At 41.2% G+C, this 27,300-nt stretch overlaps 1 protein-coding gene across 3 annotated transcripts in view; it reads left to right on the top strand.

Annotated features, from left to right (window-relative positions):
* ARHGAP6 (Rho GTPase activating protein 6) overlaps positions 1-27,300 on the top strand; it is a 316,856-nt gene that overhangs the window by 91,218 nt on the left and 198,338 nt on the right. The window lies entirely within an intron of this gene.

Genomic DNA, 27,300 nt, shown 5'->3' with positions numbered 1-27,300 from the left:
TTTTTTTTTTTTTTTTTTTTTTTTTTTTTTTTTTTTTTTTTTTCCCGGTGGATAGTGTTCAGAATGTCTTGCTTAATAGTAGCAGATCCTGAGCACTGGCTCTGCAGCTGACAAAGTGTTTCCACTCTGTGCACCAGCCATGCTTGGAGAATACTCTTTGTGGGAGGCTGACTCAGGGGGAAGCAGGCAGAGTTGGATTATGTACTTTCTGCTTCCCTCTTTTCCTGCTGTAGAAGCACAAGTTTTGCTAGATCTTACCTGCAAAGAATCCTTCTGCCTCACTACCTCTGGTTCCCATTACAGCATCTTCAGTGTGGGAAGTGTTTGTCAAACCCCATTTATTTTGCACTTCAGATTTCAGTAAGTAATCTTCTCAGAGTATCACACTTTCTGCTTTATGGAGGGTTGGTTTGCTTTAAGGCTTGCATAGATAAATTATTTGCAGCTGCATTGTTGGTAGCCCTCAAACTGGCATTCTACATATATTCAATCTAGGTGCTTGGTAGCTGCATACCCACAAGTTGTTTGAATCTTGTAGAGCTTGAGGCAGCCATGATGGCCCTTCCCCTTGCAGCAGCAAGAGGTGCGCGGTCTTGAGCACTGTGCCATGAAGCCAGGACTAGAGCTAATGGCCCTGTTTGCATGTCCCATAAAACAGGTGGCTTCTGGACACTGCCAGGGCTTGTAACTGTTCAGCTGTTAAGATGGAGTCTCTGTGGTGAATACATCCAGAACAAGACTTTGGGCAATTAATCCAGTATCTACTTTTCCCTTGAGGAACAGGAACCTGTTTTTTGGAGAAAATGCTACCACACATTGGAAGAAAAATGCAGAGTCCTGCAGAGAGCACGGCAGTCACTTGCCAATCAATCCAGAGAGGACCTTTATCCATGAGTGATGTTACAGGAGACCTCTGAGTGGACAGTCCTTTTGAAAGCACTAATTTGTGAGTCTCTCCAGTAGTGTGATCTTTCCCTGCAGTGTAATTCAACAGGTATATTTCAGCTACTTTTCCTAGCTACAGATGTCCTAGCACTTTGTTGGGTAAAGTACCTCTCTAGTCATGCATAGCTTTTAGGCCCCTACTGCCAACTTTTCCCAAGTCTCTATGCCAGAGATGGAAATATTTTATCTTTTATTTCTTACAGTATCTTGTCCATGCATTCCTCTTTCACAAAACTTCAGAGGTCATGATTCAAAGGCTTTGAGCAAGGCTGCAAGGAGTTTGAAATCCTTATGTACTTAAGACACTCCTGTGTGTGGTGATCATACAGAAATCTGTCAGTTTGGCAATACTCTTTGGTTTGGTCTGTGGGAGTTAAAACAAAGAAAGTATTCTGTTTGACAAGAGTAGTAAATGATCAGATAACTCTCTCAGCACTCCCTAAATAGCTCCAAATTGTTCCAGGAAACATTTGGTTCATCCCAACCAAGAGATGCGAAATCAGAGTTGTGGAGAATTAGCTTCTTGGAGCAGTCTCAGGGGAGCAAATGATAACATGTGGCTTTGTGTACTGATAGGATTAAAACCTACAGAGGAACACAGCTGCTGGATTGCACCTCTTATTATAAGATCAAGCACTATACTCCAGTGCCCTACAAAATGGAGTAAGCACTCCACACTGGAATATCCATATCAATCAGCCAAGTTATGGATTCTTTCCACCATACTCAGTCCCACAGGAGATAAAGTCTTCCTTGCCATGACTAGCTTCTCTTCTTCCTAAGTTTAAAAAATTCCAGTTTTTGTGGAACAAATGCTTGTGTTTTTTGTAACCAACAAGTGCATCTTAAACTATGTGTCCAAAAAACTTTATATAGTTCTGGTTAATCTGCAAATGACAATATGCCAGCTTTCTCCATTCTTAATATCTAACTTCTCCTTTTCCATTTTTCTCCTTTCTTTCCCCATGCAAAGGTTTATTTCCTGCCTGACCAAGTGTTTCCTAGCCACAGCTGCCCTTGCCATTGAAGTGGCAACACTAGTGTATCTATGATGTATTTCCTTGGCAAATTGCACTTTTTCTCCCAGAGCTGGCCTCTACAACTGCCCAAAATTTCCAAAAGTCCCTTCAGTTTGTGCTCTTGCATATTATCCAGGATTTTGCTCATTAGATGTTGGGGAAACTGCTGCAGATATTTCCCCTCTGAGAAGCAGGAACCTGGGAAGCATGACTAGACTATCTAACTGGTGATCTTCCAAAAACACACAACTGTACAGCTTCTCTGCATTCAGTCACATCTCTTCTTTCTGTTGGCCAAGATTTCAGCAGGGGACTCCATAAACCAGGAAAGCTGAGTATAAATTAGGCCTCTGGTTATGAGAGGATTTTAACCTTCTGCCCAGCTTCTTAGCAAGATACAGCAGTTACTGCCTTGCAGCCAGTCAAATGTACCTGACAACAGTGGTGATAATGAATTTATCAACACCACCTAGATAGCTGCTGGCTGCAGGCATAGATCCCTTCCAGCTGGGGCTCACTACATACTTCTCATGCTGAGGGGTGCTCCCAGGTTAGATTTCTGCCACAGAATGTTGGCGTGAGCCCCAGAGCGACTTGCTTTTGTCACTGTCTTAGTCATCCTCCAGTGCTACTGTCACTGCTGGTTTTCACAGTTCTCCATCACTGTGCAGTCCTGCTGGTAACTCTGCTGAGTTAAGGGTCATGTGAGACATGTTCTGCCAAAGTTCTGGCTTGGTACCTCCATTCTTTTGTCACAAGCCATATCACAGCAGTAGCAACATCCTCAAGAAATACTATATGTATAAATACATATTTGTGGAAATTTTTTATTGTATCTTGTAATGACACTGGTTGGTTCACAGTAATTTCTGTGTGTTTCTGCCATTTCTGTGAGAGTGTATTTTTTTTATATTGTAGGTATGTAAAAGTTACTGTTCTGATGCTGGGTAGGATGTACAGGAATACTGAGCAGCAGATTTTACCATGAATGAAAGATATCCTGCAGGATATTAGGAGGGGTAAGAGTATAAATGAGTTTAAAATGGACTAGATAAAAACCAAAATGCTTTGAATGTAGTTTGTAGCAGTCCTTAAACTCTTCATTGCTGCAACTGAGGGGAAAAGCCACTAAGGATAGCTTCATACTTGCTCACTGCTTGTATGGTCTTGTTAAACATGTAGTACTATGAGAGAGGAACTGGCTGAGGTCGAGTCAGCTTTGACACACCAGGCCTCAGAAATGCCTATTCATATGGTGGCAAAGTTATTTTTTAATGCTGTGGTCCTCCTAAAGGTATCTTTAGACTTTCAGGTGTTGGTGCATTTGCATAGCATTCTCAGTGCCTCAGCTGCTCCGCAACAGTTTTAGCATAGAAAGAATTGTAAAGGTTTCTGAGGGACGCATTGGAAAATGCTTACCATAGGAAAATTTGGAAAACTGGAAAAGGGGTTAAAAATGGAAACTACTTTTAAATTTCACAGTAGGTGCACAAATACTTGTTCGTAGTATTTCCCTTCTCAGCATATTTGAGTCTTTTTATTATTGTTGTTTCATACCTCCACCCTTACCAGCAGGTTAGGCATCGATATGACATCAGTATCTTGGAAACACCTGTATATGTATGTTGGTCTCATGCATTAGAAGCAAAAGGAAAATTATTCTACAAATAAGCATTACCACAATCATCTTTACTGTTTGGATTTTAGGGAATGTGAGCTAAGACTCACAGAAATGTCATTAAGCTGTTTCTTTTAATGAGGTATAATTTACCTGGTCATACTTCCTTCTAACTGGTTGGTCATAGAATATTATGAAAGCAACATTATGCTTTTCAGGAAAGTGAACAAAGAATGGAAAAGAATTGTTTATGTAGGTAATTGTGACCTTTGTTTTTCTTATGGAATGGTTATGGCCTCTCAGAAGGATACCTGAAATGATGGAACAGGAGCATAACAGAATGGCACAGAGAAGACAATTTCTTGTTTATGGAGTGAACAATGAAATTTTTGAGAAAAAAATTGACCAAAAATTGATTCTCATACACTAATGACCAATAACAGCTGTAGTTTGTGTTTGTATTTGATTTACTGGGAGGGCCTTGACCTAGAAATCCAATACTTACATACTGCACCATCAGGTGAACTTAAAATACCCAAGTTTGATTAATGGATTTTTTTACCCCAGCATCGAGTTAAAGAAAGGAAGTGACTTCAGTAAATGAAAGAATAAGATCCAGTTCTGCCAGTGACTTGCAACAGAAGCTCTAGCATGTCTTTGCTCATAAATAACATCTATATTGTTAGCATTATGATGAGGCTTAATTTTGGAAATACCTTATGAACTTTGGAAAACTATTCATTTGCATGTGTATGTGTAGTTGTATTTGAAAAAGAGTTACTCCATTGTACAAAGCGTGACTAAGACTTCATGTACAATTTTGGTCTTCCATATTCAAGTACAATGACCTAGAGCTGGAGTGGATCCAAATAAGTGCTGCTAAAATCAGGGAGGAGGAAGATCAAAAGATTTTAGATTGCTTAGCCTCACAAAAGAAGGACATTGAGAAGGCGGTAGGATTATCCTTTCTTAGTAGGGACCAAATACTAAGGATGAAATGGAAGAGCACAGCTATTTAAGAAGAAGATTTAAAGGGCTATAAGATGGCAATGAATAACCTTAGGACAGAAATTTAAAAATGGTTTCAAACCATCAAAGCAACGAGGCTCTGAGACTCTTCAGAATGAAAGCAATGGGAGTAAAGGCAACAAGTTTATGAAGAGACTTGTCTGCTCAGAAAGCTGTGACTGTGGCCTGACCAAATAGTGCCATAGTTGCCAGTACCTAGGACTCTTGACTCAGAGGTGCTTTCCAGTCCCTGAACTGCAGGTTTTGTAGCTATAGTCCAAGACTTTTACTTCCAGGCATACCTTTTTCTGTTTTCACACAACAGCATGAATAGATGGCCAGAAAAGCCACCAGCCACAAACAGCATGCACTCCAAATATATGCTTTAAGTAAGCTGTAAACATTAGCATATCTGTGGCTTTGACTTCAGATGCTGAAGCATCATGATAGCATGCTCTGTAGCAGTACCTCCAGGTGCAAGACCCTGCTTCTGGCTGTCTTGACCATGAATGGCAACTATACAGGGAACAAGAGCAGTCAAGTGTGTGGTGGAGTTAGGGAGAGAGCTTGGGAGTCCTTGGGAGTAAGTGGTTACTGAAACTTTGAACTTCATTTTAGAATAGTGCTCTTCCAAAAAGATTGCAGAGTGTGAACATACTTTGAGAGGGCTGCAGAAGGAAGGGTTTACCTGAAAAAGGCAGTGAGTCTGGTTGCTATCAGTTAGGAGAAGGAGGGTGTATATGGCTACCTGGCACTGGTAAAAATGGTACCAAATCAACACATGATGGTTCTGTTGGTTTTTCTCTTCCTTTTTTTTTTTTTTTCATTTAAGCACCAATAAAATGTTCCTTTAGTTATGCTTAAGGGTTTTTTTTTCTTACACCTTCCTCTTCTTGATTCTTGACTTTGATTCTTGAAAAATACTGGTGTAGGAAACCAATGGTTTTGGTAGAAAGGTAGAACATTATTGTGACTGAATGTGAACTACTGATTTTGGATGATTAACACTGAACAAAGAAACAAAAGAGGCAAGTGAAAAACAGAGCAAATGTAGTCATAGAGAATGTCAGAGATTGTAAGGAGGCTCTCATAAGCCAGTCTCCAAGGTACACTGCGTACATTTCCATGGCCTTGTTTATACAAAGAAGTATTGAGTAGGCAGCTTAGCTGTTCTCCTTCCTCTCTCTAGGCAGTCTTACATTAGAGGATTTTAATAATGCAATTACCACTGTAGCTGTTTAGCACACCTACAGATCACCTTGCATTCCCTCACCTCTTCCCTAACACAGGAGGCACACAGCAGAGTGATGCTGGAGAAGAAGATGGAGCACAGTTCAGAGATTTTCCCTCCTTCCTGCTCCTCTCAGCAAGAATAAACCTGGCTCCATTTTGAGGGGCAGGAGCTGCTTGAAGAGCAGGAAGTGGAGTCAGGGAATGACAAGACTGTTTGTAGGATGGGTACAATCTTGCAGAAGAGACTGACTGGGAGAAGGATTAAGAGAGAGGAAGGTGGAGAGCAGTGGGAATAGAAAGGCATCCTCAGCCTCGCTCCCACTGACTCCTCTTGATCATGCTTTCCAGTATGGACATCAGTGATGCCAGGATGGACAGAGAAGGCAAGTGATGCAGCTGCACTTCACCATCCTCCTTCTGCACTGCCTCATGCCTTACTGCCTGTTTTAGGGAAATGGCTGTGACTGACCAGAGCACTGACTGGCACATCATGTTTCACTACCTGGAGCCAAGGGTCAGCCTGAGAACGTGCCAGGTCTTTCAAACAGGTCTGGGGTGCACCATTCTTTCACATACTGTCATGTCCGGCCCAGCAAGAAGGAGCATGTACTAGTTAAAACCAAACTTGAATACAGCTTTTAAAATACATTACTGCTTGGGAAAGAGGAAGGGTGAGTTAAAGGGCTGTCAAAAGTACAGATCGACAGCATGTCACATAAATGTGACAGCAGTTCTGTAACTGGGGTTTCATGGAGCTGGTAGGACCAAAGTCAGATGTATAAAAAGCCCCTTCTTCCACAGCCATGAGGGAATGTGCACCAAAAGGCTGTGCCAGGAACAGAGATGCCTAATCTAGAGGCCTTGAAGTGTTTGTGAGAAGGGTCATGTGAATCTGAAAGTTGGTGGCAAATATCCTGCCCATGGGACTTGCACTTGCTGAAACATGTTTATGTAGATGGAAGTTGTTTGTCCAGATGGCATTCAAATAGCTTTCCTCTCCATTTCCTTGTAGCAGTAAAAGAGCCTCACATGGATCACATTCAGGAAGTTGGCCCTCTATTTTTTAAAAGCCTAAATATTTAGTTTTCTTTCTGGGTGAAAGAAAACCAGGTGAAATTGCATTAAAGTCCATCTATCAAGAAGAATTAAATGAGTTGACTCATCCTGTTGATGGAGAGGCTAACTTTGTGGTTACAAACCAAGGCTGAGGCCAACTCTGTGCTCCAGACCTCTGCCAAGGCAGCTGGGTCACATCTGAGGCGTGAAACTGTACAAGCCTCCATACCTATGGCTTTTCCTGGCAGGAACACCTCATGTGCAGGTAGCCCCTCTGGCAAAGGTACACGCAACCTGCTGGGTGTTTCTCTTGCAGGCTGAACTTTTTCTACATAGCAAAATGTGGTTCTGCTGGAACAAGGGTGTTCTAGCCAGAGGCAGGTTTAACAGAACAGCCCTCCCGTGTGAGTAAAATAACTGTGAGCCTCAGAGTAGGGAAATCTAGAAATCTGACTTTGCAAATTCTCTGTATATTCACGAGTAAGTTGTAATGGGGTGCTTGAGGGTATGTAATACCTGTACTCCTGGCTTGCTCTTATACTCCTGTCCCCTTTGATACTCCACTGCTGCATAATAGGGCTGCAGCACTCAAAAACTCCATTTTTCAATGAAAAAAATATCTTTTCAAGCATCTGGAGGCATTAAAGAATAGTCGTAGGTGATTTTGTTTGCCCAGATTGAAGCACCTTTAAAAAGGCATGGATTACTGCATGCTTTCCAGAAAATGTGGTCTGCAACAGATCACCTCACTTAAAATCCTTCCAGTTTTTCTAAAGGGACTAGCAATTTTTGATGTCTAATTTAGGCCAGCAATCTTAAGATAGCGCTGTAAAAATGCCAACACTTTTAATGTTGTCTGTCACTGGACTGGATATAGTAGTGTTTATATGCTGTGGCAGATGAAGCAGAATTAGCATTTTGTAGTGTTAAATCATGGCTCTTTTCACTGTGGTTATTCTGTATGTTTTCTTCTTGCCTCCAACAAAAATATTGTAAAGTCTGGGTTGTGAGGGCAGGGAATACTAAAAATGCTATGAATGCTTTTTCACTCTGTTTGAAAGAGCATTGGCTTGAAAACTTAAGCCGCAGAATAGTTTATTGCTGAATGCTAGTTGAAGTGTTGTAGGTTTAGTGTTTGGGGAGCACATCTTCAGAATACCTTTGTGAGGTAAAGGTTGATGGCAGAGGCCATTGTGAGTTCAAAACCAAAGAAAAATTTTAAACCAGAAATTACATGTAGTACTAAAGTCAAACACGTGGCAGAGAAATAACACATATTAATCATATACTGAAAAATAAACTATTTTGTCTATTGATTTGGAAGTGTGAGACAAACAAAAACATAAACACACTGGTTTAATATAATGACTAAAATAATATTAGCTTTACATAACTAGGGTATTTTTTTTCATTTCAACTGTATTTCAGTCTTACTTGTTTTCTAACTCCTCTTGGAAGAAGAGTATTTCATTTGTCTGTTCATATACATAAGGAAATGCCTCCTGAAATGCATTGGATACACCCAATGAATTGTCTCAAAATGGCTGTCTACCAGTCCTCATTCTCAGTTCCTTACCCACTGCATCTCTTTCCTCACATTTCATCTCCTGCTACTGTCTTCCCACAGTAGCAGGTAGCCTTTGAGTTCGCATCCCTGGGTCCTTTCTCTCCTGTCTCACGTTGTCCAGTTGTTGATGTTTCTGCACAGCTTCCCGTTCAGTATGAGATGAAAGGTAAGTCTTCCTTCTGAGAGCTCTTTCCATCTTAATTCATAACATACTGCTCATCGTCTTCTCTAGGTTTAGGATGAGAAGCCTGATGTATTTTCCTTCCTCCAGCTGGGGAAGCAGAGACCTCACAGAAAATAAAAGTACAGGGGAAATCCATCCAGTTCCAGTTGCACTGATTCCCAGTAGGTTACCAGGGGAAATTCTGACTCAGCTGAAATCATGCATATCATGAAATCATGAGGTTTACAGCCATGCATAAAATAATAAGCATATACATTTTAAGACTACCACAAGAGTGAAATAGCAGTGGCTGATAAATACCAGGATGACAAATAAATTATAATATCCTTTACATTCCAGTAAAGACCTGGAGTACTGGTAGAAAAGATTTTGAATGAGAAAATTAAAAGGGTGTGGCAATCTGATTTTTAATTCACTCAGGAAGCATCCGTGTTCTTTCAAAATCAGTGGGACTCCCATACTTATTTTGCATCTTTTATTATTGGTATCTTGTATCATAGATACTGCTTTTCTGGCCAAGGAGAACCATCTTCTAAGGTCATAGTTATATGTCCTTAAACAGTGAGAGATACGGGAGAAGAAGTGATGAGTTAACATGGGCAGTCATACCCTTTCGGAAAGAAATTAATTTCTCATTAGGCAGCAGGCCAGCCTGATGTCCTGATCTCTTACTGCCCAAGTACTGGATGTTCTTCCATGTTTCATTGTTCCATAACCTTTTGTGGAAGAGTGGTGTTAAAAAGTTCCTAGTGGAGTTAAATAAAAAAAAAAAAAAGTGTGGAACTGAAGAAATGGGCACCGATGTGATCTTTCCTAAGAGAACAAGTCCAGTAGTGAGCTGCGAAGGACACGCTGTTTAGACTAGCAATCTTCTCTGCAGGACTAGAAAACCTAGACTGATATTTCCTACATATTCACAAAGATTAACATCTATATTACTGGGAAAGAGGTCTTTAAAACTGATGGTCTCTCCCACTTTAGACTGAACACACATCACTCCAAAGACTGTGTAGCATAGTTGTCTGTTCGCACTGCTCTTTCTTGTTAAGTATTTGGGTGGAAATTAGGAATTTGCAATATTTTCTTTATCCACTTTTTCCTCCTTAGTCCCAAGTACTTCCAAAGGGGTTGCAACATGCTCATTTAGGTCCCAGTCTTTCAGACATTTATGTACCCCTAAATGTAATGCATATGGATAACTGCAGTGAGATCAACTAAACCAGTTAAGTGTGTAGAAATCAGCATATGTTCGTGTACATTTCTTGAAGAATTATGTTGTCTAACTTTTCTGAATATAACAGTTTTGCATGCCAAAAAGGTTTGTGTTTTGGGGTTTTTTTTTTAGTATACAGTGGAAAATGACAGATACAGTAAAACCTCCAATCGGGGTTCATTGTGCTCCAGTACTTTTGTAGTGGTTTTTCTCATGCAGACTTAATGTGAGCTGAAAGCACATCGCTATGAAAATGGCACCGATTGTTTGCACTTACCGTAATTTTGTGGAAATAGGTTTTTCCATTTTTTTGCCAGAGATTAGGTTCATATGAGAAAAGGAGAGTATATATTACTCTGCTTGTCAAATTCAAACAGAAATGCACTTGCCATGATGCAACAGTGAATCAATCACCTTTTAAGCTTTGCACAAGTGAATAAAACTAAAGCTCAGGGAAAGTAGCATCTTAAATGTGAGCATGTGTGGGACTGCAGAAATCCTTAACTAAGAACTGATCTTGACTCATGGTGCTCTTAAAGTTACCTTATGAGTGGGTCAGACTGAGAGCTCACCTCTGCCAGAAGGGATGGACTCACTCCTTCCTCACTTGATCTTCCCAATTGCATTGTCTTCCCCTTCCATTCAGATCTTGGTACTTCTTTATGGTGAACAAATTCATCTCTCAAACCTAAAAAAAAAAGGTAGACTTTTTTTTGTTTTTTTTAACCTGGCTTATTCTTCTAGCATTTTAGAGAGTCAAAGGTGGCAGAAATAGAGTTGACTGGAAACTCCCCATTTTGCTATTGAGGAAATTAAGTTGTGTTGAGCCTCATCACAAAATTGCAGCTTTCGAGCTTATGCTACCAGCCAAGATAGAGTGAGATATGAATTAAGAAGTAGCTGTCCCTGGGTAGTTCCCTGCATGAGTGTTTGAGCTAGCTTGTGATAATTATTCCAGAATAATGCTTCATATAGACTGGTCTGTGCCACTGATAATTTATTAGAATAAAAGAAACCAACTCACATTGCTGATTTCAGGAAGGCTTTTCAGGGCTAAGACAAACAGCTGTTCAACCCAAAGTGAACAAGACTTAGTTTGTGTATCAGGTTATTAACTGCTACTGAACCCTGAGGTACCATTTTTAGTTACTTTTCACTCAGAATGGTCTGGAAAGCTCCAAGCTAACACTCAAGGGTTTAAAAAACTATGGCTTCTTACCACAGTTTTAGAGCCTGAAAACTTTCAGTGCTGAACAGTTTTGGTATAAGGGATGGGAATTGCTTTAAGAATCTAAATTACTGGAATTAGACCTAACTGGAATTAGACCTAATTATCACAGAGAAGTAGGAAGTTCAGCCCTGATGTGCCCTTGAGGCCCTGGTGTGCACCAGTCACATAGAAATTTTGTTTTGTTGAGAATCTGGGATTATTTTATGAGTCATCAAGGCTAAACCCATGGGGAAAGCGAAGAGCTAAACTGGCTCTTTCCCAGTGGAATTTGTAGATCACTCATGGTTTTCTCCTTGTGACAAAGCTTTTGACTAACCACGGGCTTATGAACCACAAGAGTTTTATGATGAGAATCCAAGTGGAGGGGTCACCATGTAGGAGGGACCACTGTGCACTGCAGTGGCTCTGACCTGAAGTCTTTGCTTTTCCCCTGCCAGCAGGTTGTCAGATTGTCCCCCTCATGCCACATCAGGAGGCCACATGATGAGCTGGTTTACCCTGAGTCGCCTTCTTGTTTAAAACAGAGCCAGTACAAACCCAGGCTAGCATTTTAAATCTAGGTCAAGCACATTGGTCTGCTTCATGGACTCACCTGGGTCTGCCTAGGAAAGGCTTTCATGGGGCTTTTCCCTCTCCACGATGTTCCTGTCACTTTCCCATCATCAGTACAGTGGTAGAGTGATTCAGATGGGCTCAAGGATACAGAAAGGAGCTGGCCTGTCCACTGGGGTGGCTTGTCATGGTCTGTGTAACCAGATATCAGGCTCAACATCAGGGCTTAGGGAATAAATCCCCCCATAACTTACCATGAGCATCTTACTACAACTTTGGAAATGTAATGTATCCATTGAAAAATCAGGATAGCTTTCTGCTGTCTTCACTGAAGAGCCCTACAAGCACTGGCACACATGAGAGAAGAGCAGAGAGGAGTGGAGTGCAGGCACAGCACTGCCTGGTCCTGGGGAGGGAGGAAGAAGCCCCTCGCTTTCCAAGCAGCAAGCCTTCAGGCTGTCTCAGCATCCCCTTAGCAAGTACTTTATGGTGGAGGACACCAGTCATAAAACAGCAGGTGAGAGTACAGAAACAAGATACATCATACAATGTTATCTGGGGGAAAATATGACCAATGTTATAGCCAGCTACAGTAACAACAGCCCTTTTGGTCTTAAAAAATGCCTAAGCAACAGAAAGTGTCATCAAAGAGGAGAGGGTGTTTTGGCTTAGAGTACTTAACCTAGAGTAGGTTAGGGAGCGGAGTATTAGTTGATTGCAAGCAAGCAATGCCTGTATCAGTAGTGAGTGGGACCCCAGAGAATGCAGGAGCATGGTCATGGAAGGGGCCAAGAGACTCAGGTGGGTGTGCTCAGTACCCTCGTCTGGCTCCTGATAAATCCCTCTGGCTGGCCCTTGCATGGAGGCCCTTTGGTTTCTGTGGCACATGTCTCAGCTGATGAACCCTCGCTTGCTAACCTAATACTGTTTGCTTTTGACATTCCAGTTCAGTGCAAAGGTGCAAGACAATAGGAAAGGCAAAGAAGCCGCAAGGCCCAGTTTTATGGTCCAATAAGGGTGGAGGGAGAGAGATTGCTCCCAGGCAGACCTCCCAGTTTTGTGTCACCAGGTTATCCAGAGGCCACTCTGAAGATAATGCTATGGTCAGCCACCCTCCTTCCAGCATGGTTAACATCACCCTTTGTGACTGCACTGTGTTAGAAGTAGGCTGGTAAAAACAGGAGGAGATATTCATGGGGACTGTTGCAATTAAAATCAGCAGGAGCTGCATTGACACCTTTTTAATAGGTCTTTGTTACAATTTAATTTTCTAAATCTGAGCTCACCAGAATCCTAACTTGAGCTATTGTAACCCTAATTATTGGTCACATTTTGGGTACCAAAGTTAGTGTTCAGGGAACTCTAGAACTGAACTCAGTGGTCCACTGGTGCAGGCGATTATTGTGTAAGCACCCCAGTGTTATGCCATGTTGTTGCTTGGTGCCGTTTCCATTTTACCACGGGATCTTCGGAGGTGTAAACTGGCTTGCTAGAGGACATTTCTGGAATGGGGAGCAAATTTTTTTTTAACCCAAGCTCTTGCCTTGGTTTCCTCTCTCTGCGGAGGCTGCTGGGCAGATCTGTGCCCACAAATGGCATCACCTGCAAACCTCCAGGACACATTGCAACAGGCGCCCAGGAACAAGGGAGGTTTAAATCAGACCTGCTGCTGGCAGGCTTGTACTCCTGCCCTAGTCTTAATCCTGAATGCCAGGGCCCTGTGGGGTTCGGAGGCTCCCCCAGGCTGGGGGCTCAAGGCCAGCCCGATGGGCTGAGGCCAGCCTGAGACGTGCACTCTTCCTGCTGAGAAAAGAAATACGTCACATTTGACTTCTTCTGGAAGCAGTGTCTCCTTGTCTTTGGCACAAGGCTAGGCATAAGTATGTCTCATAATTCAGTTCTTCTGCGAATTATTTTACTTGTACCTTTTGAGATGTGCTTAGTTTTAGAGTGTTTGTAAGTTTACTGCTCTTGTCCTGTCATTCAATGTGGTCTATATTAGACAAAAGCAACATTTAACATCAGGTAGAAAACCATGTGGCTAGATTTAATGCCAGAAATTTAATGTTAATAATTCTGTCTGCCATGCCCTATAGGATTAGGCATTTAATAAGGCAAGATGAACCTCACAGAAAACTGTTTCTGAATATACAAATAATAAAACCACAAAAGAAAGTTGCAAGAATGTCAGAGCCAACCATTCTCTGACATAAAAGCATAATGATATCTGAGTAATTAATGCTGCACAAAAGCAAAACGTCTGCAACAAGGTCTGGTTTCCTTGCTTCTCACAGACTATCGACCTGGCTGTTTTCAGAGGGGTATTTCTATCATGACTTTTCCTTTGTACAGCACTATTAATGTAATGTGACACAGGCACCCTTACTTGAATTCTGAAGTGAGCCCAGGGGCCCTGTTCACACTGTGCCCATCAGGCTGCTGTAGTGTCCCTGGGGTCCTGCAGGTGGAGGTTACCTTGTAGCACCACTCCCTTAACTGGGCTGATACCCTGAGCTCTGAGAACCCACTTACAATAAAACTTTCAGCTACTGTTATAAGTATTTTAAAATTAGGGCTGATAAGGTTGGAATTTCATGCTTTATGGCAGTTGGTGTTCCTTCTGCTTCCTCTGTGCCAGTGCCCAGTAAAGACATGGCTGCATAGCGAGTTGTTGGATCACAGAAATGACCCAGCTGAAATACCATCTTTTGCTCCTTTTTTGAGATGGGTTGAATTTTCAGTAAGTCATTTCCTTTATCACACAGTCACACTAGTTTTGGCATTGCAATGAGGAGGAGACTGGGAACATGAAGACAGAAGTGATGGGAAGGTGTGACCATCACTTTAGGAAGCAGTCACACTAAAATTGGATCAAACGAATCAGGAAAACGCCTTCATTTGTAGCTGGCATAGATGTGGCTCTCAGTGGGAGACAGCAAACTGGTGTACAGAGGTATTCTTTCCCATAGTCAAGCAGACATGCCTGTCTGTGTAAGCAACCTCTTGTGAAGAGATTGCATTTTGTACACTGATCTCATACTGCTCTGGGAAGGAAGATTATTGAGAATTACTGCCTCCAAGTATGCAGCTGGAGAGGTGGAGGAATGAAGTGGTAAGAGCACTCAGTGATGTTTCTGGTGACTGCTTTTCTAGCAGTGCATGCCTGGTATGTAATTTCCATTGTGTGACTTGCCAAAGGACTGCCAGCAGCATTTCAGTTAGCAGGACAGTTATGGAAAGGGTTAATGAGGCATCAAGACTCATGCTTTAGGCAGCCAAGAGAGGACACTTTTTCTGGTGTGTCCCTTATGCCTTCCCTGTTTCCACTCCACCTCTGAGCACCAGTGTCGTCCAGGAAACCTAAAAGCCTTTTTAGCAAGGGGGAAAGATCTGTGAAGTATCTTAAGTTGGAGTAAATCACAGTGCAGCGAACAACACAATGACGGTCACCCTCTTGTACTGAAGAATGACTGAGCCCCGTAGTCACTGCTAGTTCTGTCTGCCCTTTTGCAGATGTCTGAGTTTTCTGTGATCTCTGTTTAATATCCATATTTTAGCATGTGGGATGCGAGGCTTTCCTGGGCAGTGGCAATCAGGCAGGAGCACACCTGCAAGGTGACAAGGGTCAAGTAATGCTGTTGAAGATCACATGGCAGAGGAGGGCAGGGGATGCACAATCATATGCTGGAAGAGGACTTCTCACGGGGCTTTGATAGCAGAAGTCATCCCTGTTGCAGCAGAGCAGCATAGTTTCTGCACTGGGAAGAGTTGCCGAAAGAAGTAAAGTTAGTTGCCTTCATCCATCATGCACCAGGCTGAGTAGGTGACATCCCAAAAGCAGCATTACACTATGTTTGCTATCTGTGAGATGTCCAGCAGTGAGGAAGTAGGAGATGGAAGTTAAACATGAATATCATGCTCAAGTCCGTATTCATCATTATGTGCCAGCATTGACCATTGGCAGGATTTCAAAGCCTGCTGACAGTACTAGTGAAATTTCTGGTTATTTGAGTGCGTTTAGGAGCCAGTCCTAAAGCAGGAGTAGAATGTAGCACCCATTTGTTACCAGGAGGTGGTACAGTATGATCTTCAGGGAGTAGATGCAATATAGTTATTTGTATGCTGGGGCATCAACCCTGTTTTAAGCCTTGTAAAACAAAGGATAAAAGTAAACAGAGTTCTGTCTGCTTGCTCTTGCTGCTATAGAACACTCACTGATGTTGTGCATTCCTTGTAATTTTATGTATTTAATTTCATATTAGTTATTAATTTCGTCATGTCTACCAAAACCATTTTTGTTTCCCCCTTGAATCATCAGCTTTTAAGCTTTTTGTCTCTGATATTGCATTATGTTACTTCCTCAGGATATGACATTTGTTTGTCCTGGACTTCTTTTCAGAAAACATCTCATTCAAAATTTCTATGTTTCATTTTTTTTTTAACATTCTCATTGCAAATGGACTGTGGTACAAATTGCACTACCAAGTTCATAATTTTTCATTCCTAAAGTACTTCAGGGATTTGGTTGGTTGATCTTTTCTTAGCCAGATACTTTCAAACTGACGTGTCTCTGCAGTCAGGAGATTGAGGCTCACCTTTGAGGACAACACTGGCTCAAGTGAACAGCTGTCACTGAGTGTTAATACTCAAGAGTAAGGGAAAAAGCAGGGTAAGGTTCCCCTTGATAAAGCAGCAAGCACTCACTTGGGAGGAGAGACCTGATTTCTGGTGCCAGGTTTGCTCTTGTGTCCTCTCAATGACTTCTCAATGCTAAGTCTGTCAGCAGTCTTGGCAACAATGACAGGAACTCAGATACCTGCCAGCTGAGGATTCACTATGAAGAATAAGATGATGTGAGCCCACTTGCCTCTGAGTATTGCCTGCCATGATGTATTCTCATAGATCACAGCTGTGTGGTCCCTCCAGTCATGGGAAGGGCTCTTTCCATTGCTCCTGCCCTTCTCCACAGAAAATGTGCCTATTTGTTGGACTAGTTGACTGTGATGCTCACTCACTGTCATAACTTCTGGTCTATTTTCCAAACTTCATGTTCTCACCACCACCACCGTGTTTTTAAGAAACAAACAACAAACAAACAAACAAACAAACAAACAAACAACTTTGCTTGCCCTTAAAGAGAAGACTTTCCAGGAGTGCATTTAGCATAGGGGGCATCAGTCTTAATTACCACCGAGCCCATGGATAAGAGCATTAGCCATTAGTTGAATTAGTTGTATAGAAATTGTATAGCTGGGCATCTTGCCTTATGACTTCTGTTGTCAAAGAGGTAATATTTTTATTCAGTGTTGATGGTAACTCATGCAATTCAGTTTCAAAGCATCATGATTTAATTTAGCAAAAGGATTCCCCTCTTTTTGATAAACTTGCTATGATGGGGAAATTACATTAAAGAGGTATACATGCATAACAAAGAATGTCTGATCCAGGAATGATGGCACCATCTCTTAGTAGTTTTATGTGGTGGTGTGTTAATGTCTCTTAGGTGTTGAGGTGCTATGCTAGTAAGTAGTAAGCATTACTTACTGTGTACAACTCCATCCTTTCCTTCCTCTGATCTGCAGGTGGGTTTAGTCTTTTGCAGTCTTTTGGATATTTGGAAACAAGCATATCTAGAGGTTTAGGCTGGCAGTAATCAAGCTTTGAAGGGCTGAAAATCGAGACATATCCAGAAATGGAAATGCTTGTTCTTTTTATTATATTTTAAAAATTAACAACCTGGAATGAAAATCAATGCCATTGCATAGGATTTTGTAGTCTTATACTCTTTGAAAGTAAGCTGTCAGAAAACCAGGCTATCTTGTGATATTTTATGTGAGATAACCAGGCTATCTTGTGATAATCAGTGCTGAGGTATGTAGAACCAGAGCAGCAAGCCTTATACAAAATGGGAAGTTCATTACATTTATTTGACACTCTCATCAATCTTGAGTTCTCTTTAGATTTTGTAAATGCATTAATCTTGCTTTAACTTCACTTCATTGTTTTTCCTGTTACTGCTTGTTAGCTGGACTACTATGCAATAATATTTTTTCTTAGCTTTATTTAAGTTTATCTTTCAGCTGAAGTGGAGTTCTTTTGCCCCTTACTGTTATGGACAAAGTGCTGAAATTTGAAGTTTCAGACTTGTGCTTCATGGTATCTAAAGTTACAAGTACATCTCCCTACCAGGATATTTTCCAGCTGAAGTCATTCTTGGCGAGGCTAGAAGGTCCAGAATGTAAAAGATGGTATGTTGTATAAAACAAAACTTGATTCTATACAGCAGCATCTTTTTTTTTTTTTTTTCAGTTGTCTCTAGCACTAATATGAGAAACTGGATTAAGATCACCTTTACTTAGAAATAATTTACCATGGTAATTTATAATATTTATATCACAAATATTTACACAGGTTTAGTATTTATAATATTTATACAAAAATAAAGCCAGTGAATTAATAGCAAAAACTAACTTGTAGGGAAAAATAATAATAGATAAATGAGAAAAATTCAGGGACCAACAGCTCAGCTTCTTGGGAAATATTTCTAGGTTTTGTATTCTGGGATGGAATTAGTGGAGAACAAAGCAAAGGTGGTATTTCTGAGTGTTTCTGACTGTGGGAGAGGGAAACAGAATCCTCGCTTTTTGCACTGATTTTTTTCCTCCAAGTTTCTGCACTTTCTAACCAGAGGGATTTGAGAAAAGATTAGCCCTGTAAACTGTGCTGACCCAGGGCCTTCTGATTAAGTATCCAAACTCAAGCCATCCTCTAGCACTGGCCTCCTCTTCCCTACCGCTGAGCTCCAAGCTGCTACCCTCTCTGCTACGCCCACAAACTGACTGTGTCCTTGGTGGGCAGTAGGCAGGGCTGCAGAATGACCTGTTTCAGAGCGCAGTCTGGCAAGCAGGTACATCAGCACCATGGGTGGTGATGGTGCTCAGCCTCAAGCAGAGAAAGGAACGAGGCATCGGGGAGCTGGGGACCAAAATTCCTTATGCTAATGTTGCCAAAGGATTTGTTTTGTAGAGGTGTGGCTGTACAGGTCTGCAGGGTCAGTCCATCTGGCCCTGATAGCAAGACTTCTTTTGACAGTCTTCTGTATTGCTTTAACTCAAAACTTAGGGTATAGGTTTAGCACATGGAAAGAGAGACCTACCTCCTATTTGGCCAGGTACAAGATATGTGAAGTAGAAGGTGCCATGGTCCAATCCACTGATGTCATGAGACAGACCTTCCTAAGGTGCACGGGAGTCACACTGTTTCTGTGTTGTTCTTTGCGATATATAATGCCTCCAAACCTACGCTGTATTTATTTCAGGGGTGAAATAAACCAAGTCGTGCCCCTGAGGCTAACTGGCATATATTGGCTGGATTCAACACATCACATAGTACTTGACTTCACCCTGCATCTTCTCTCACCTTTGGATGTCAAACTTAAGAAGAAAAAAACAAAAAGAGAAATAAATAACAAGGTGTATGAAAAAAAGAGATGGCTATGTCACAGCCATTCAGAGTATATTTTTATAGCATAAAACCAAGAATATGTGTGGCATATAGGGGCCCCAGAGAGTTCAAAGCTTGTGGAGATACTGCTGGAGGACTGCCATATGCTGGGTCCACCATATGCTGGGTCCACCATATGCTATGTGTATCAAATGTGGCAATTGGCTCTAGCAGTTTATATTCATTTTGATGTGATTAAGAGTTTCTAATTTTCCATTTTCATGCATAGTTCTAGCCTGAATTCAGTGTTTTGTAGCTCCTCAGCAAGACAATCCAGGTGACTTTCTCTTATTTCAGTGGAGCGTGATTCATTGCAGATGATGATCAGTATTACATGTAAGCAGGATTTACAGTACCGAATATTATTTGGAGGTGGGTTTGGAAATACTTTAAGAAGAGTTTCCTGATTATGTGTCAAGAATGTGCACTAAGTACGTAAACATGACCTTCTCAACCTTTACCCTTTTACATGAAAACAATACAGCTCTTCAAACAATGTATACTGGAAAATCATTGCACTTCTTGGGTGGCTCAAGTCTTTCACTCAGACATGTAGAATAAGTGATATGGCAAGACTTCCTAATGTTGCTAACAGCATTTGCAATTTTGTCACCAGAAATCTTTAGAAGGAAGCATATGAATTAAAAATGTTAACATCTCTCATTTGAAATGACATATTGTGTGAGAAAAACTTACTTTCAGCTGCAAACTGACTGCCTGGAGTATTTGTGTGCTTTTAAAATTCTGCTAGGAAACAGGAAATATTTTCATTCCTGATGTAAATTTTTTCATTCTGAGGGTTCAACAGTTTCAGTCTCCCAGATTATTTTAATAATTCTGGTGCACTGTCTTAGACAGCAGAAGGCCACAGGCTGCAAAGTTGAGTCACTGTACTGAGGTAATAAATTACTACTGATGCTCATTATCTCTGAACTGTCAGAAAACCAACTGGTGTATCTGAGTGAGATGATTCAGGTTCAGTAAGAATAAATTCAGAGAATTCAGAGGTTTTAGTCTCAAGTACAGTGATGTGTTATTAACTATTATTTCAACCTCTACAGTTTTTTTCCTTTTCAGTTCTGTGAGGCATTGAGAAGCTCAGTACTAAGAAGACGTTAACAAAAACAGTGATATCTTTGCAGCAAGATTAATCCTCAGCATTTGCAACTCAGTTTTTCAAGATTTATTGAAACTGGTCTCACCAAGGACTCATGCCTTCCTTATCGCTATGTATAAAAAACACATCTCTTTTTGAAAAAAAATAAAAGAAGAAAATTAGGTTTTAATATAGCTTATTTAGAAGCGGGTGCAAGAGTTAAATGGATGTAAGATTAACATAGGGCCAGGGTAGCTTTCCAGTCATTCTCCCAAGGAAATAGTAGCTACATCTCTAATCATCACAACCCAGATACTCCAGTGATCATCCCTGCTGCATTTTGCCCACATGACTTTAGACATCGCCTGAAGTAGGGACAACAGACCTGGATGATGATGCTCAGCCAGACCATCCAAGCACAGACACAGCCAGTTTTGTTGTCCCTGTTACAGGGAAAGTAGTGTCTTACAGGGAAACAAGATAGGCAGCTGGGGGTAGGAGAACCCAACTGTGATCTAGGCCCACAGGCTTCATTTACACCAACAAAAAAGTTGCATGGCTTCTATTTAAATAGGTTTTAAAACTGTTTTGCAGGCAGCACAACTGCCTGATGGGTATGCTTATTCCAGTAAAGTTTTAAACTGCTTCACAAGCACCCGCACTGGTGCTCCTTGCAAACTGGTTCAAACGGAGAAACAACCTTCTGAAAAAAACAAAGTGATAGTTTTTATTCTATGTGAATTCCTAATATGAGCTCCCCATAAGCTCAGGCAGGAGCTGATGCTAGCAGTGGTGGCACTTCATCATTACCTGTAACATGGAACTGCCCCCTCAATTTGCTTTAGTTCACTGCATCTGCTGGGTTAGGTAGATCATCTCTATCATGTTGCAGAAGATGCTCTGGCAAACCCTGCTCCAGCAGCCTAAGTTACTGGTCCCTCCTCCCTCCCCACTCCATCTCCCAACTGGAGAAATCTGCCCTCACAGCAGTGGGAGCAGAAGAAGAAAAGCTCTGTCAGTCGGGTGAGAACTGTCAGATGTTTTCATAAAACTACCTTCAGCAGCAGTTTTATCTGAGCAGCCAACATCCTTCCAAATCAGCTTTGGCACAAGTGCTGCTGCAATGGAAATAACCACAGCTGAGGTTAAAGCTGTGCTCACACTCACTTTCTCTGCTCAGACTGGGAGGAGGAGAAGACAGGAGAGGAGAGAAAGCAAAAAGGGGACCAAGTAGTTCCCATTGGAGGACAGGCTGGTTAGCAGGTACTTTTACTCTGTTATGGCTCTGGTTGTTCTGGAAGATGACTTTATGAAGGATTTGCCTGAGCTTTTCCTTTAGTAAGAATTTTGATGTATACACTTTTTTAAACTTACCTTGATGTATTTATTACACAGAGAATTGTTTTATACAATGAGTCAGATTAGTAGGAAAAAATTCTATGATGGGTAAGGAATTGGCTAATGTGGATATGACAACAATTAGTTCTGAAAGCCAAAATGTTGGCTGGAGGGAAGTTACTAGAGAAATTCCTGTTAGTCTTGGGACCAGTTTAGTATATAAACCTCTGGAATAAAAGAACTGTACTAATGAAATATGCTGATGACTCAAAGCTTGGAGCTGTAATCAACAGAAAGGAGGATTAAGGTATCCCTTTCTTAAAGGGAAGGGAGGAGCTGGATTATCTTGCAAATCAGACAAATGGAAGTAGTGTGATAATAGGAACAGGGTGCCTTTCTAAGGAGGTGAGATTAAGAGTTTAGCTATTTGGTTTAGAAAATCAAAGTCTGAGAGGATTTGATTGCTACCTGTCTGGAGGATAAAAATCAGGGAATGCTTAGGACTGTTTCAGTTATATGGCTGTTAGTGTATAAACAGATGATCTGAAGGAGGAGACATTGACTAGAAATTAGAAAATATTCCTAACCATCAGAGGATCAAAATTCTGCATCTGCTTCCTAACAAGAGAAGTGGAGGTGCTTACCTAGTTCTGCCTGTGCTCTTGGGTAATTTACAGAAGGTTTTGTGTGATGTGGATGTTTGTGACAGTAGGAGTCTGGGTTTGAGATGCAGAATTCAATGCTCTTTTTCCTGGCTGGGAATATCTGGAAAAAACCCCATTGATGTTATCGTAAATTCTGTTCGTAAGCTACTTAAGCTGCTTACTTCAAAGTGTGATCTTCCCTCTTACTTCTGGTAATTTCATTAGGTTGCTAACAAAGCTGATGTTGATTTATTCCTGGCTTTCAAAATTAACAGCCTATTGCTCTGAACTGAGAAAGGTCACACCTCTCTCAGCTGTTGTTGCAGGTTGTTGGCAGAGCTAGTTCAAACACTGTGCCACCGGTATGCAGTGAGTCAGAGCTTCGCAAGTGCTCTTTGCAGCTTAAAGAGCTAGGGATTTACCCAAGTTTCTATCAATAATCTTTTATGAGATACTTATAACAGATTCCCATTGCAGGAAAATGTGCTAGGTGTCTGAGTATTGCGAACTAAGCCCATGTGGCAACCTGGGCTCAGCAGGAGGCTGTTGGCACCATCCCACTTGAGATGTGCTAGTCCCTCTTCCTGTGGGGTGGAACATCAGATTTGTGAACTTCAAGCGAGGCCTTGAAGGTAGCAAGGTACTGCCGACTGATTTTTGTAATTTACTGACATAATAAACTGACTCCTTTAGCTGTAGCTGGAACCATATATCTGGGAACGCTGGTGAGCCAATGTTTCCTATGCAGCCCTTACCTGGCCTCAATTCTATAGCTATAGGCCTCTTGTTATGTAGGGAAAAAAAGTCTACAAGAGTGTCCTGTGTTTTTTCCAAGGTTTTTTCCAGTCTTTTGAGTAGAAGATGTGCTCTGATAGTGTTCACATTCTAAAGATGATCCCCTTGGCTTTCCATTTTTATTTTCATTTCCTCACACCTCAACACAGATAATTTCAAAAGGCTTTTGCTTGGTCTGACAACTGTGCACTCTCACCTGTATCTCTGTGCATGCACATGTGTGCATATGTGCTAACCACAACATTTAAGAGAACTTCTGGTCAGAGAAATCTTGTATGTTGGAATCAAAATATCCCAGGAGATATATGCAATTCTGTTGCAGTTCTTGATGGAGATGAAACCTGCTTTTTCCTCCTACCCATCCAGTGCTGTAGGTAGGCTATGAACAAGGCAAGCTGCTTGATATGCTGAGTGACAGCTATCCAGGGAGGTGGCATGATAGTCTGTTATTTCTCAGGAATGTCTATTCAGTGGAATATGCCACATTTCCAGCCTTTCACTAGAAAGATTTTCACTTGAAAAATACAGATTATTTCATAAAACAGATGCTTATAATTCATGCACACCTCTAATTCTTGTGTTAGAAAATATTTTGTTGACTGAAGAAAATTAAACATTCTTAACACTTAATGAGCTCTGTTATCTACTGCCTATGCAGCTCCATATCTATATTCACCTGAATGATGCTGTTGAAACTGCTTATAGTAATGCACCTTAAACAGCCATAAATGAAATTAAATACCTTTCAAGGGGGTTAAGTAAATGGAAAGTTGGTTTTATTTTTTTTTGTAATTGATCGGTGACTCTAAATTGATGAACCATAAATTATATGTTTTGAAATTAAAATTGTGCATAGAATGGAAAGATGAGCACATTGAGAAATTTCTAAATTTTCTTTAAAACTTGCATTTAGGATTATTTCAGGAGGGAGTGGTGTTTAAAAAAACCCGTCATTTTCTCTTCAAGCCAACTGACTGATCACTCTGATAGTTCTGTTCTCCATTTATTTCTGGTTACCTGCAGTCCTGGGCAAGGCCCAACTGTGACTTCGCTATTTATGCTCAAGAGCATTCTGCTTCTGGATTTCTCTGGATATATACTGTTTCCTGACTGGGAATTTTGTCAGGGTAACTGTTGTGGATTTTTCTACAACTCTTTCAAGTGTACCAAAGCCTGAACTGAACTGCCACCTAATTGTGTAGCACCAGATTCAGTTAAATCCAGCCTTTTCCATGAGCCTTGGTCTCAGTGACATACTTGTGGGTAAATGCAGATAAACTCCACATATCTGCTTCTCTGTTTACTGATGATTTCATATACTGGTGACTTTACTCATATTTTAATTTACCACCCCAAAACCTACTGGACAGGCTCAGATAGACCCAGTGGGTCTGATGCTTCCAGGAAATGCCAGATTTATCGCATCTGCTCTAAGCAGGGGGTATACATGTATAACCAGAAAGTCCTGGCTTGTGCAATAACATTCTTCACAGTTGTTTCCTGGTACAAGTGGACAATTTTGGGTAAGACCTTGATTTGCAATGGGATGTTCTTGGAAATTATTAAACTTCCTGGGGCACTTCACCACCTGGTAGTTACCGGACAAGTTACATTATCAAGGTAAAACCAAATGAGGTATCCAATCTGTCACAAAAGCAGGCATCAGTCAGGCTTCACACTGGGCTTCCAGCTGCACAATCACCTTTACTATTGCCTCATCCTCTGGGCTGTAAAGGAATCATGTTCTTACCCATCACCACCTCCTCTGATGTTAAGTAAATGAAACAGCAGCAACGGGTTCACGGCTGGGATACCGTAGATTAGAAGACTTCAGCTTCAGCATTTTCTGAGTCATTACTGACATCACTATTGCTGTGGGGGTTTTTGTGCATGTGCACGTATGAGGTAGCAATCCCAATGATTGTGGGCTATCAGCAAGGAAGGATCCCTTGAGCATTGTCATAAATGCATCTCTGTTCCAAGGAAGGAAAGGACCTGATGAGGCATACTGAGCTTTGTCGTGCAATTTTAACAACTGTTTTATAGCTTGCAGCTTTATTAAGTTGATCTGAATTTCTCTGATTTTTCTCTGTATCTTTTAAGCCCTTCTGATAGCTGACAGTTGATGATGGTTCTCTTGGAATAACTGACATGATTTATCTGTAGAAATATACTTCTTTTCTGTGGGAGACTCAGAGACATTCTGTTGCAACAGAGCTAGGCAGGACCCCGTAGTACATCATGACCTGGGACCGGCTCAGCAGCACTCCATGCTGCTGGTATATGAGTGATTAATTAATGCTTAATAAGAAACTGGCAAAGACCATGCATGATAAGAAACAGCGCTTCAGTTGTTGTTACAGTTTTACAAAGCAACAAAAAGTGTGAAGTTTATTCTGCTGCAGATAGGTGCCTGAAATGTCATTGCAGCTGTCACTCTTCATTCCTGCTCTGACAGCTGAAGGCTCAAGATAAATACAAAGTTTCTGCTTGAAGCAAATAATGCAACCTTTCAGAAAGAAAACCTATCTAATGTAGCAGAGTTTGATGGGAGGGGAAGGTAGTTTTATTTTAAACCAATTTCAGACACTTTCACCCACTCTCTTGTACCCATCTACACAAAACCACCAAGACCATGTCTGGCATTCAGTCACATCTGGCCAGGATTACAAACATCAAGGGATGCAGGTGAGTCCTCATCATCTCTCTTGGGTACATTTGTGACCATTCCCTGGTTTTGGATGTGACATTTGTACCTCATAGGAGCTGACAGGGTTTGTGAGCTTTTGTCCCTCCATCTTACTCCACCTTCCTGAGACATCAGTAACACTACTGATTTACTAACTGTCTTTTGTCTCCCTGTGTGGGTGTCTTACGTCTCCAACTATGGTCTTCATATCTTCCCACTTCAGCAGCCCACCTTCATGGACTGAAGGGCAATATTTTCTTGATAATGGTAGACTAAAAGAAGGATAGCCAAAATCGTTATAAAAGTCTCTTAAACAGTGAAAGTTCAGTGACTTAATTGCTCCCTGTTTGTAATTATGTATGCATAATTTTAATACACTTAGCAATACTGATTATGTATTTTTAAAGATATTAGGCCCAATAGTAACCTAATGAGGTGCAGATATTATTTATCTTGTTTTACAGAGAAGGAAATGAAGCCATTATCCCAAACTAGGGAAACCTTGGTACCTTTGCCTACCATGACATCTGAAACTAAACAGCATTTGTCATTTTGTAGTAGAATGTAATTTGTTTGTTTTGAGAAAATATTAGTAGTCTGAAAGCTATTGAAAAGAGGTTGTTCTGCCCTGTGACCTGATCAGGTGAACCTCAAAGACAGCTTTGTGGGAGAGGTCCTGAAAGTTACTTCATAATTATCTGTATTTCCACCAGCAAAATAATTTCTCATACTTATACAGGGAAGAAGATTGGTCTTATAGATTTTTATATACTTATGTTGGGTTCATAAAATCATAGAATCATTTAGATTGGAAAAGACCTTTAAGATCATCAAGTCTTACCATAAACCTAACATTGCCAAGTCCACTACTAATCTATGTCCCTAAGCACCACACCTACACATCTTTTGAATACCTCCAGGGATAGTGACTTAACCACTTCCCTGGGCAGCCTGTTCCAATGCTTGACAACCCTTTTGGTGAAGAAGCTTTTCCTAATATTCAGTCTAAACCTTCCCTGGTGCAACTTGAGGCTATTTCCTCTTGTCCTATTGCTTGTTAGTTGGGAGGAGAGACTGTCACCCACCTCGATACAAGCTCCTTTCAGATAGTTGTAGAGAGTGGTAAGATCTCCCCTCAGCCTCCTTTTCTCCAGACTGTACAACACTCTAACCAAAATGTAATTTGAAGTTCTTTGTAGTCTCCCTTGCTTATTCCAAGGAATGAGTTCATCACTGTGTAGACAAAAGCCAGCAGAGCTCATTCTTGGTGTCAGACTCTGCCTGGTCATTTGTTCTTCCTGGGCTGATGGTAGTGCCAATGTGTATCCAGTCACAGCAGGATTAAGAGCAAGTCTTTGGAGAGCAGACAGCATTGCCCAGGCTGTGGCTGTGGGTGTCAGTGCATGGAGTGGCTCCCAGGTCATCTTTGCTGCTCAGGTGGAACAATCATTCCAGTGGGGACACAGCATTTGCAGCAGGATGCAGCTCTGGAGAAAAGGGGTGAGTACTGAAACTTAGTGCAGCCCAATATGAGTCCCCAGGAAGCACAGAGGTAATTTTAAATCATCCTTATCCATTTAACCTCCTTTCTCTTTCTCTGTTGGCAGGG

The sequence above is a fragment of the Athene cunicularia genome (assembly GCF_003259725.1).
Source record: "Athene cunicularia isolate RWA chromosome 1 unlocalized genomic scaffold, athCun1 chr1_part1, whole genome shotgun sequence".
NCBI classification, from domain to species: Eukaryota; Metazoa; Chordata; class Aves; order Strigiformes; family Strigidae; genus Athene; species Athene cunicularia.
This window is presented reverse-complemented; position numbering and strand designations above follow the sequence as displayed.